This window comes from Patella vulgata, chromosome 5, assembly GCF_932274485.2.
Source record: "Patella vulgata chromosome 5, xgPatVulg1.2, whole genome shotgun sequence".
NCBI lineage: Eukaryota > Metazoa > Mollusca > Gastropoda > Patellidae > Patella > Patella vulgata.
In genome coordinates, this window is record NC_065883.2 from 9,441,692 (window position 1) to 9,454,153 (window position 12,462).

The 12,462-nt window shown below is 40.5% G+C and overlaps 2 pseudogenes; both read right to left on the reverse strand.

Moving 5' to 3' along the window:
• Positions 1-695: 695 nt before the first annotated feature.
• On the reverse strand, positions 696-3,063 carry LOC126822447 (tubulin beta chain-like; annotated as a pseudogene).
• A 5,995-nt stretch (positions 3,064-9,058) lies between these two features.
• Positions 9,059-11,434, reverse strand: LOC130012970 (tubulin beta chain-like; annotated as a pseudogene).
• Between the last annotated feature and the right edge of the window lie 1,028 nt (positions 11,435-12,462).

Genomic DNA, 12,462 nt, shown 5'->3' on the forward strand with positions numbered 1-12,462 from the left:
TTAACCAAAAATGGGATCGAGAGAAATGGGGTTTAATGTCCGCTCGACACAAAGTAGGTCATTTCGGGACTAACATATATCAATAATTTCCTCGCGCGAAGGGGTCATTAGCATTGGGAGGAAAGCGTGTAATCTAGAGGAGATTTACATAGGCTAACTCCGTTCCCAAATCCCGGTCAGATATCCTAAAAAACAGAAAACAAGAATATCTAACACGCACTCGTACCCACACCCATCCACCCACCCCACGTGGCGGCATAATACGTCTGCATTAAACTATAAACCAACCGCAATTGTAGTCTAAGAATATTCCCAAATTTACATTCATCTTGGCCTTATTTTTCTAACTTTATTCCGGACGACAACTATTACAATATAAATCAAAACGGCCATGGCATGAATCTAACATTGAGAAGTTGAAACCACCCACATAAGTCAAATAAAAATATTTTTATATTTTAATTTATTTATTCATGATTTACATAATACTATGGTGGCTGATTGGTATCATGTTGTGATGTTGTGGTGTCGCCTTTTATAAGGCGACAACCCGACAACCCGACATCACGGGCGACACCACGACACCCCGACATGATATCAATCAGCCACCATATAATACAGAATAAACATAACAATGATTAAAATAATCTGTAATAATTTAAATATTTCTATTATAAGATTTGCGTATCTTCTATTTATGTTTCTTCTTCGCCTTCTTCTTCATCAAATTCACCTTCTTCTTCAGCTGTAGCATCCTGGTATTGTTGATATTCAGATACCAGATCATTCATGTTAGATTCAGCTTCCGTAAATTCCATCTCATCCATACCTTCACCAGTATACCAATGGAGGAAAGCCTTTCGTCTGAACATAGCTGTAAACTGTTCAGATATTCTCTTAAACAGTTCCTGAATAGCTGTACTGTTACCAATAAATGTTCCTGACATCTTCAGACCTCTTGGTGGAATATCACAGACAGCTGTTTTTACGTTGTTGGGAATCCATTCAACAAAGTAGCTGCTGTTTTTATTCTGAACGTTCAACATCTGTTCATCCACCTCCTTCATGGACATACGACCTCTGAACATGGTAGCTACTGTAAGGTAACGACCATGACGAGGATCGCAGGCAGCCATCATGTTCTTGGCATCAAACATCTGTTGGGTGAGTTCGGGTACAGTGAGAGCTCGGTACTGCTGGGAACCTCGAGAGGTGAGGGGAGCAAAACCTGGCATAAAGAAATGTAGACGCGGGAAAGGTACCATGTTAACAGCTAGTTTACGTAGATCAGCATTCAGTTGACCAGGGAATCGAAGACAGGTGGTCACCCCAGACATGGTGGCTGACACCAGATGATTGAGGTCACCGTATGTAGGTGTGGTCAGTTTGAGGGTACGGAAACAGATATCATAGAGAGCCTCGTTATCAATACAGTAGGTCTCGTCTGTATTTTCTACCAGTTGATGAACTGAGAGAGTAGCGTTGTACGGTTCAACAACTGTATCTGATACCTGAAATTATAAATACAAATAAAAACAGTTAATAAGATGGTTAAAAAGAGGGCACATTTGATCAAGATAAAATCATTCATACTCAAAAAGAAATGAAAATGAAATGGGGTTTAACGTCCGACCCGTACTCTTATATCGAATTCCAACTGCCAAGGGATCTTTTACGTGCAATCCTACGTGTACACGGGACCTAGATTTTTGTCCCACCCCAACGACTAGGCACCTGTCCTTTTCATGCCCTTCGCCCTGCAACGCTCCTCAAGCCCTAAGAGTGACATATGTCGGACTATAAAATACACAGAGCTTCAGTCATGGGTAAAGCTATGCAGGTTTTTAAAAACGGCATAAAAAACATCATAACAGATATGCCAAGCTGTTTAATTGAATTAAATTTGAAAATCGCCTTACCTTAGGTGAAGGACAGACAGAGAAGGTGTTCATGATTCTATCTGGATATTCTTCACGGATTTTACTGATCAGGAGAGTTCCCATACCAGACCCAGTTCCACCACCCAGGGAATGGGTCAACTGGAATCCCTGTAGACAGTCACAGCTTTCAGCTTCTTTACGGACCACATCTAGAACAGAATCAACCAGCTCGGCACCTTCTGTATAATGACCTTTAGCCCAGTTATTACCAGCACCACTCTGACCAAACACAAAATTATCTGGACGGAAGATTTGACCAAAAGGTCCTGATCGTACAGAATCCATGGTACCGGGTTCCAAATCGACGAGAACAGCTCTGGGTACATACTTTCCTCCTGTAGCTTCATTATAATAAACGTTGATTCTCTCCAACTGAAGATCAGAATCACCGTGATAAGTTCCAGTTGGGTCGATACCATGTTCATCAGAGATTACTTCCCAGAACTGAAAGATAAAACGCCATAGTGTTAGAGTTTCGTATTTAAGTAAATATCAGTTCCGATATATGTTATCGGCTATTACAGTGGATATAGAATAGCTGTGCAGATCACGCTATGGTTAAACGAAATGAAATGAAATGGGGTTTAATGTCCTACTGTTCTGCTCCTACTGGGATAATGAAGAGGGGCATACGCCATAAAGTGTGCTATGAGGGCAATTTTGCCTGGGCAACGACACTATGGCCTACTCTTATATCGAATTCCAATTGCCAAGGCATCTTGAACGTGCACGCCAATGTATACACGGGAACTCGTTTTTTCGTCCCACCCGAACGACTAGATAGCTGTCTTTGTCAGGCCCTCCCCCATGCACCACTCACAAGGGGAAACAACGTCAGAAAATCCAGATGAACTTTCTAGAACAATGCAGGGATCGAACACCCGACACCCAGTGTAGCGTCCTACCCACTTAACCACCGTGACTCACTGGTTAAGCGACTCGGACAACTGATATGGTGGCAGCCTAGCGTTGACCAGAAAGGAAACATATATTATAAACAATTTACTTTGAAAGGCTATCGCATATTAAACTTACCTTAGCTCCAATCTGGTTGCCACATTGGCCAGTTTGCATATGGACGATTTCTCTCATGTTGGAAGTTTAAAGTGTTAACTGAGAAGACAGAAAGTGAATGTTAAAGATAGACTCAATGTTAACTTATATACATATATTCCATGTCACGTGTCACCAAGGAAAACATTGGTGTTAGGTTGATAAAGTAGATAATCCATTAGTAGTGAGGGGATTAACAAATTACCAAAATAGAATGGGATTAATCAAGCACTCCTTTTTCAATGGTATTACTTGCAAATGTGATTTACATGATAAAAAGTCCCATTAATTTAACCCTCTTTGTGTCACTTGTTGAAATAGTGGTAGGAAAATTATGTCCTTTGTATAGAGTAACGTTTGGGAGTAATACATTACATTTTTGGTTGAACATTTCAAAAATTTGCATTTTTGACTAAATTTGGGCATGTAACCATATGGCAACAATGTGTATTTCACATAATATGTGTTTGTGACAAATGGCCACATTGCTTAATTTGGTACTGAAAAACTTTATTATAAAAAGGCTTTAAATATCAGAGGGAAACTAACAATATTCATGAAACACATGACTTGAATACTTTTAACATTCAATTGATTGTATGAAAGTCCACAAAACATTTGCGTACATTATTCAAGTGTTCGATCCCTGCATTGGCCGAGAAAGTTCATCCAGATTTTCCGGCGTGGTTCCCCCTTGTCAGTGATGCAGGACGGAGGGCCTGACAAGGACAGCTGTCTAGTCCTTCAGATGAGACGAAAAACCGAGGTCCCGTGTATACATTGGAATGCACGTAAAAGATCCCTTGGCAGTTGTAATTCTATATAAGAGTAGGCGATAGTGCCGCTGCCCGGGCAAATTTCCCTCATAGCACACTGTATGGCGTATGCCCGTCTTCATTAGCCCAGAATAGGAGCAGAACAGTAGTAGGACGTTAAACCCCATTTCATTTCATTTCATTTCGTTCGGAGAGGGGTTCTGTATAGGGTGGTGGCCATATCACCCATATGTTTGTTGTAAGCTTTAATAATATTCGGGGCTTCTACTGGAACCCGTATGTTTATCACCACCATGTCCTACTTCATCATCATTATAATCACCATCATGTTCTACTTCATCATCATTATTATCACCATCGTCGTCAGATGAAGTATCCTCATTGGCTGTTTCAGGTTGAAATTCATCCTCGTTCTCACTATCTGTGACATCTTCGTCCACAGATGTGTCACCAGAAACAGGCACTACTGCCTTAGCGCGTCTTCCATAAAAGGTGTGAGCAGCAAATGACATGATCCAATTCTGAAAATGTCAAAAACATGTTATTTATTATTTAATACCTTATAAAACTGTATAGTACTTTACAGTACTTTGTTGCACAATGTTACCAAATGTTACAGTCTATACATAACTATAAGTTACACTGTTGCCATATGGCTACACATAAATAATTCTGTCCAGTGCACAAAATACATAGGCCACACATTAGAATGCTGTATACGTTATTGAAGCAGGTAAAATAAACTTATTTATGGAAGTATTACTCACCTTGAAATCAGAAGGACTGGCAGCAAAACAGACGAGACAATTTCAGTAAAAACTATGACGCGAAGATGGCCTGGCATTAGGCTTACCACGATGTATTGACATCAGCCTGGAGAGGAAGATATCAGTGCACATGCAGAGTGTCTTGTGGTTACATTGTACGTATTTGGGTACAAAATTCATCAACAAAATATTTTGTTGGTGGGCGGGTTGATAAGTTGTAGGAGCCATATGGCTACAAAATGACAAAATGATTGATGATAGGAACTCCTGGGTGCCGAATATGCTAATGGGCTTACCAGTAAAATTCGCCACCAATTCGCAATGCTTGCAAGTTGATTACCAGACATTCGTAGGTGTTCGCGAGTGTTCGAGTGGTTTTTATCACTGGGCCCTGTTTCTCGAAATCTTAACTAGAGATAAAATCAAAATTTTAGTAGATACTTCAATTTTGATTGGCAAAACACTAAAATGCAGAATCTAATTTTATCCAATCAATTTACTTAAATATGGATTTTAGCTTAGTTCAAATTTCGTGAAACAGGCCCCAGGTCTGCCATTGTGCTAAGTGATTTGGTCTCAAGCTTATACGTGACAAGGGGTAGGGTTACCCGCTTAACATCGTGGGTTTTCTACGGGTCCTTGGGGTTTCACCCCCACTGCTAAATACCTCTACGTACAAGCGAATTATTCAAATAAAATTGTACCATATGTTAGTCCCGAAATGTTCTAGTATATACGTGTAGTTTCTGTCAAGTGGACGTTAAACCCCCACTATCTCTCGTGTAAACAATGTGTAGTCATAGCCTATCTAACATTCAAGTTCATTCTTTTGAAGTAGGAAAATTATCCAAACATTTTGTACTGTGAATCAAAGGGACAACATTACAATCTTACTGGCAAAATGAAAACCATACGCAATCAAACGATATGCTACAAAGATATCCAACGAGAATTATTGAAATTTTTTTTAGTCGGGCTTAAATGTCTACCTTATAACTGAGAACAACTGGCGTATCGGCACCTGAGAGCAACTGGCGTTTTCGTCAACTGGGAACAACTGGCGTTTCGGCAACTGGGAGCAACTGGCGTTTCGGCAACTGGGAGTTACTGGTAACAACTGAATGCATCTGAAAAAGGTCGACCTGAGTACCGCTTACAACTTAAAACAACTAGTTTTAGTTCGAGGCGACATCTTAGCTGTTCTAGCAACAAAGCATCATTACTCTGCCTATAAAAAACATATCAATTTAAGCAGCTACAATCAACCATGTATTATTTATTATTCTAATGGACATTAAGTGGTTTAAAAGAAGATCGGTGAGAAAATGGAGGGGGGGCTAATAGAACTCTCATTCAAGATAATCCATTTAGAATTGTGGACCAATATGGTCCAAGACGATAAACACAAAAAATTTGGCGTGGCTCTTTCCCTGGGGATTGCACGGAGGATGGACGGGCCTATATAGATAAGTAGAATCCTGTTATTGAAATGATTGGTCATGCCGAATTTGAATAAAATCTGTTAATACTTGCGACCTGTTGAGAATTTAAAGACAAAATAGAAACAAAAGGTTAGCGTGGCACCACACCCCGGGGTTGGGCATGCACAATAACCAATAGTTGCCGTCCTTGTAAAAAGAATAAATGTGTCAAGTTCCAATGCGATCCATGGGCAACACAAAGACGTACAAAGAAAATGGATTTGGCTCTGGCCCTTGGGGTTGGGCATGCACCAAAAAAGTAGGAATCATCCTTCGGGTATAAGGAAAAAGGATGCAACAGTTTCAAGACGAAACGTTAAGACTTTCGGCCTGTAGGTGGCACTCAAAATTTGGGCGTGGCTTTACCCGTGGACCAAAGATAATAGCAGTCATCCTTACGGTATAAGGAATAAGTATAAAATTTGTAACTATATAGTTCCACTAATAACTGTAGAATTGTACAACATATCACAGAACTGACAACTAACGAAGTCACCTGTGGTCTGAAGCCTTCCCTTAACTACATTTACCTCCCTTTATTAATAAACGAATCCTCCTGTAAAACACGTGTAATTAAAACGGGGAGCCATGGCGGCTCGGTGGGTAGGACGCTGTCTGGCTAACCGGGAGATCCCGTGTTCCATCCCTGTATTGACCGAGAAAAGTCGGATGGCCTGTGAAGGTACAACGTATAGACATTCGGATGGGACGAAAAACCAAGGTCTGGTATACATATTGGCGTGCACGTAATAGAACCCATGGCTGGATAATATTGTTTATAATACTTCAGAGACTAACATATGGTTCAAATTCATTTTAATAAAAAAAAAACGTAGGCGTCTTTAGCAGTGGGGGGGGGGGGGCCGGAAAAACCAACTCCTAAACAGAAAAACTAATACCCCCCCCCCCCCCGCCCCAACACACACATAACACATCCAGATAGGGGCGACTGGATAATACGTCTACATTGTACAATAAACGAAACGAAATTGTAGTCTAATTTCAATTTGATAGGAGCAGGCCCGGCGGAGTAGGGGGGCTGGGTGGGGGGCTGGGGCTTTAGCCCCCCCCCCCCCAAATTTTTTGGCCGCAAGTACCCTTTTCTCCAGGTTGTTGCACACAAGTAACTATTCTTTTAAAAACAAAAAGGCTTGAATTTAACATAGAAGTGAGTAGAAGTAAGACTTCTATTTTCAGAAGAAGAAAACCCTGCTATGCTCTATACTGTTCCCAGGGTTAAGAGACACGCGGTTGCGAGGGTCGCGATGGATAACTGAACGGTCAATCTTTATTTCATGTCCATCTCATTTCTGTTGTATCTATGACATATTAGGTAATTAGGAAAACGACGGGATAGAGTTTTATGTATACTCTTTCCTTGTGCCCCTTATCCATCAAATAATTCACTGCTATGGCCAGTTGAAACAAGCGATTGCCATGCAAGATATGCCCACATTTTGTAAGAAATTGACGGGGGAAGAGGTTAAATCAAAAGGGCTATCTTATCCTTCAGTTTTGAAAATAAGATACAAATTATAACCTCTAGCGGGCCCGTAAACTAAAAACGTGATGTTCCTACAATCAGGGGATCAGAATTCAGAAAGTCACGGTCCAATACGAGCCAATATCGAAGAAACCCAGGTCTTTGGGATATCTATCTATACTAATATTTGTGACTGTCGTTTGTCTGTCTGTCTGTTAGTCTGTCTGTTCGGGGTTGGCGGCTACACTAGGTCTGCCCCGAGTCTGAAATTTGGGGTATAGGGGTAGCTCGGACCGGGAAGTAACATAGGCCAGGTGGCGTTAGTCTACACTTCCGGTTTCGGAGTTATGACCCCCGAGCGAAGCCGGGCATTCTTCTAGTAAATATATATTTTAAATTTCATCAAAATTGGATAACAAATTCGAACCGCTGGATGGTCTACAACCTTGGTATTACGATCAGATCCTATTGTTAAAGCTACTGGCAGATTTCGTCAAGGTCACGGCATGTAAACAGGGTTAGGGCAAGTGATTGTTGCAGAGGATTGTGAGTAAGGGTAAGGGCTAGATCTTTGGTTAGGGTTTGCGCTAGCCCTGTTTACATCTCGCGAAATTTGCAGATGGCCTTAATTGGCGAAATCTGCAGATGGCCTTAATATTTAGATCTAAACTGAATATTATATGCTTTTAGGGGAGTTGCCATTTTGTCGGGCAGCACGGTCTCATTTTCAGGAAATGTAAACTCAGCCGTAATTATGGTGTAACGGTGATATATTCGAATGCCTTTTAAATCGGATAAAAATTGTAACCTCTAAAGGGATCACAAGCTAAAAACGAGATTTTTCGTACAATCAGGGGCTATAATCCAGAAAGTAACAATCAGATATGCGCGAATATGGAAAGGAACCAAATATACATTTCAAGTTTCATCAAAATTGGATGACAATTGTGACCTCTAGTCTAGAGTGTCCATAAGCTAAAAATAATAAAGATACATTGTAAGTTTCATCATGCATTATGCATATATTAGTCAAGTCAGCATCACAGGATTAAACCACCACAGATTTTGTTTTTATGGTAAGGGAGTTAAAATGAAATAAATTTCACTTCATTGCTGAGTAATTTTATTAGTCAGAAATCGCTTAGAAAGCGTCTCCGACGATCTAGATCTCCAAGAGCTACGGGGCCTAGGCGGCCTAGGCGAATTGCTTCCGCCGGCCCAGAGGAGACTAATAGTGCATTCGTTTTGAATATATTAAAATCTTGAAAGGTTCAGAAAATTGGCTTTCATCTTTGCCTTATTTTTCTAACTTTATCCCGAACGACAACTATTGCAATATAAAACCAAACGGTCATGACAAGAATCTAACACGTCGAGTTTCATTTAACAGTGGTAAGTTGAAACCGATCACCTGTTTAGTCAACCTAATTCAAATAAAAAGATTTTTTTATATATTTTAATTTATTTATTCATGATTTATATAATACAGAATAAACATAACAATGATTAAAATAATTTGTAATAATTTAAATATTTCTATTAATAAGATTTGCGTATCTTCTATTTATGTTTCTTCTTCGCCTTCTTCTTCATCAAATTCTCCTTCTTCTTCAGCTGTAGCATCCTGGTATTGTTGATATTCAGATACCAGATCATTCATGTTAGATTCAGCTTCCGTAAATTCCATCTCATCCATACCTTCTCCAGTATACCAATGGAGGAAAGCCTTTCGTCTGAACATAGCTGTAAACTGTTCAGATATTCTCTTAAACAGTTCCTGAATAGCTGTACTGTTACCAATAAATGTTCCTGACATCTTCAGACCTCTTGGTGGAATATCACAGACAGCTGTTTTTACATTGTTGGGAATCCATTCAACAAAGTAGCTGCTGTTTTTATTCTGAACGTTCAACATCTGTTCATCCACCTCTTTCATGGACATGCGACCTCTGAACATGGTAGCTACTGTAAGGTAACGTCCATGACGAGGATCGCAGGCAGCCATCATGTTCTTGGCATCAAACATCTGCTGGGTGAGTTCGGGTACAGTGAGAGCTCGGTACTGCTGGGAACCTCGAGAGGTGAGGGGAGCAAAACCTGGCATAAAGAAATGTAGACGTGGGAAAGGTACCATGTTGACAGCTAGTTTACGTAGATCAGCATTCAGTTGACCAGGGAATCGTAGACAGGTGGTCACACCCGACATGGTGGCAGACACCAGATGATTGAGGTCACCGTAAGTAGGTGTGGTCAGTTTGAGGGTACGGAAACAGATATCATAGAGAGCCTCGTTATCAATACAGTAGGTCTCGTCTGTATTTTCTACCAGTTGATGAACTGAGAGTGTAGCGTTGTACGGTTCAACAACTGTATCTGATACCTGAAATTATAAATACAAATAAAAACAGAGGGAACATTTAATTAAGGTAAAATCATTCATGCCCAAAAAGAAATAAAAATGAAATGGGGTTTAACGTCCGGACTAGGCTAATGAAGATGGGTATACGCCATGCAGTGTGCTATATATCGAATTCCAACTGCAAAGGGATCATTTATGTGCACTACAATATGTACACAGGGCCTCGGTCTTTCGTACCATCAAAACAACTAGACAGATGTCCTTGTCAGGCCCTACGTCCAGCATCACTGACAAGGGAGAACCACGCCGGAAAATCACGTTGATCTTTCTCGGCCAACACCGGGCTCGAACCCGCGACCTCCAGCGTCAGACCTTGAAATGCATAGAGCTTCAGTCATGGGTAAAGCTATGCAGGTTTTTAAAAGCGGCATATTTGAACAGATATATTTATTACAACAGATATGCACTGCTGTTTAAGGGAATTAAATTTAAAAATCGCCTTACCTTAGGTGAAGGACAGACAGAGAAGGTATTCATGATTCTATCTGGATATTCTTCACGGATTTTACTAATCAGGAGAGTTCCCATACCAGATCCAGTTCCACCACCCAAGGAATGCGTCAACTGGAATCCCTGTAGACAATCACAGCTTTCAGCTTCTTTACGGACCACATCTAGAACAGAATCAACCAACTCGGCACCTTCTGTATAATGACCTTTAGCCCAGTTATTACCAGCACCACTCTGACCAAACACAAAATTATCTGGACGGAAGATTTGACCAAAAGGTCCTGATCGTACAGAATCCATGGTACCGGGTTCCAAATCGACGAGAACAGCTCTGGGTACATATTTCCCTCCTGTAGCTTCATTATAATAAACGTTGATTCTCTCCAACTGAAGATCAGAATCACCGTGATAAGTTCCAGTTGGGTCGATACCATGTTCATCAGAGATTACTTCCCAGAACTGAAAGATAAAAAAAACATATTGTTAGAATTTCGTTTTAAAGTAGATACCAGTTCCGATAAAATTTATTGGCTATTACAGCGGATATACAATAGCTTTGCAAATCATGCCCTGGTAAAGCTAATGAAGACGGGCATACGTCATACAGTGTGCTATGAGGGACATTTTGCCTGGGCAGCGGCATAATGTCCTGCTTTTATATCGAATTCCAACTGCCAAGGGATCATTTGCGTGCACGCCATTGTATACACGGGAACTCGGTTTTTCGTCCCACCCAAACGACTAGACAGCTGTCCCTGTCAGGCCCTCCGTCCTGCACCACTGACAAGGGGAAATAACGTCGGAAAATCCCGATGAACTTTCTAGGCCAATGCAGGGATCGAACACGCGACCTTCAGTCTAGCGAGCCAGCATCTTACGCACTTAGTCACCGTGGCTCCCTGGTTAAGCGACTCGGTCAACAGAAATGATTGCAACTTAGCATTGACCAGAAAGGAAACATTTTTTATGAACAATTTACTTTCAAAGACTGTCGCATATTAAACTTACCTTAGCTCCGATCTGGTTGCCACATTGGCCAGTTTGCATATGAACGATTTCTCTCATGTTGGAAGTTTAAAGGGTTAACTAAGAAGACAGAAAGTGAATGTTAACGATAGACTCAAAGTTAACTTATATACATATATTCCATGTCACGTGTCACCAAGGACAACATTGGTGTTAGGTTGATAAAGTAGATAATCCAATAGTAGTGAGGGGATTAACAAATTACCTAAATTGAATGGGATTAATCAAACACTCCTTTATGAATGGGATTAATTGTAAGTATCATTTACATGTTAAAAAGTCCCATTGCGAATATTTAGATCAATAACAGATATCTCATCATTATGATAACTAAGATTTGATACAGTATAACTATGCAATAAAATATAAAAAGGAACCTCCTTTCTTTTCTGAAATCAGATTTGAATTGACTGAGTGGTGGACATCTTTCTGGGCTGTTAGGTTGGTGTGTATAAGTCATGATCGTTCATGATTGATCTCTCATGATTTAATTAAATCAACCTGTCCATAATATCATATTTAATGTAGTGGACGTTAAATCTGTAATAAACAACAACAACATGATCGATGACTGCTAAAGACCCCTACCATATGTTAGTCCCGAAATGTTCTAGTATATACGTGTAGTTTCTGTCAAGTGGACGTTAAAACCCCCACTACCTCTCGTGTAGATAAGTTCCCCCTTGTCAGTGATGCAGGACTGAGGGCTTGATAAGGACAGCTGTCTAGTTGTTCGGATGGGACGAAAAACAGAGGTCCCGTGTACACATTGGCGTGCACGTAAAAGATCCCTTGATAGTTTGAATTCGATATAAGAGTAGGCCGTAGTGCCACTGTCCGGGCAAAATTTCTCCCTTAGCACACTGTATGACTTATGCCCGTCTTCATTAGCCCAGTTCGGAGCAGAACAGGAGGACGTTAAACCCTATTTCATTTCATTTCATTTCGTGTAGACAATGTGTAGTCATTAGCCTATCTAATATGCGTATATGTAGATATTTAAGTTCAATCTTTTGAAGTACGATAGTTATCCAAATAGAAGGAGAAAGAGAGTTTAACGTCCACTT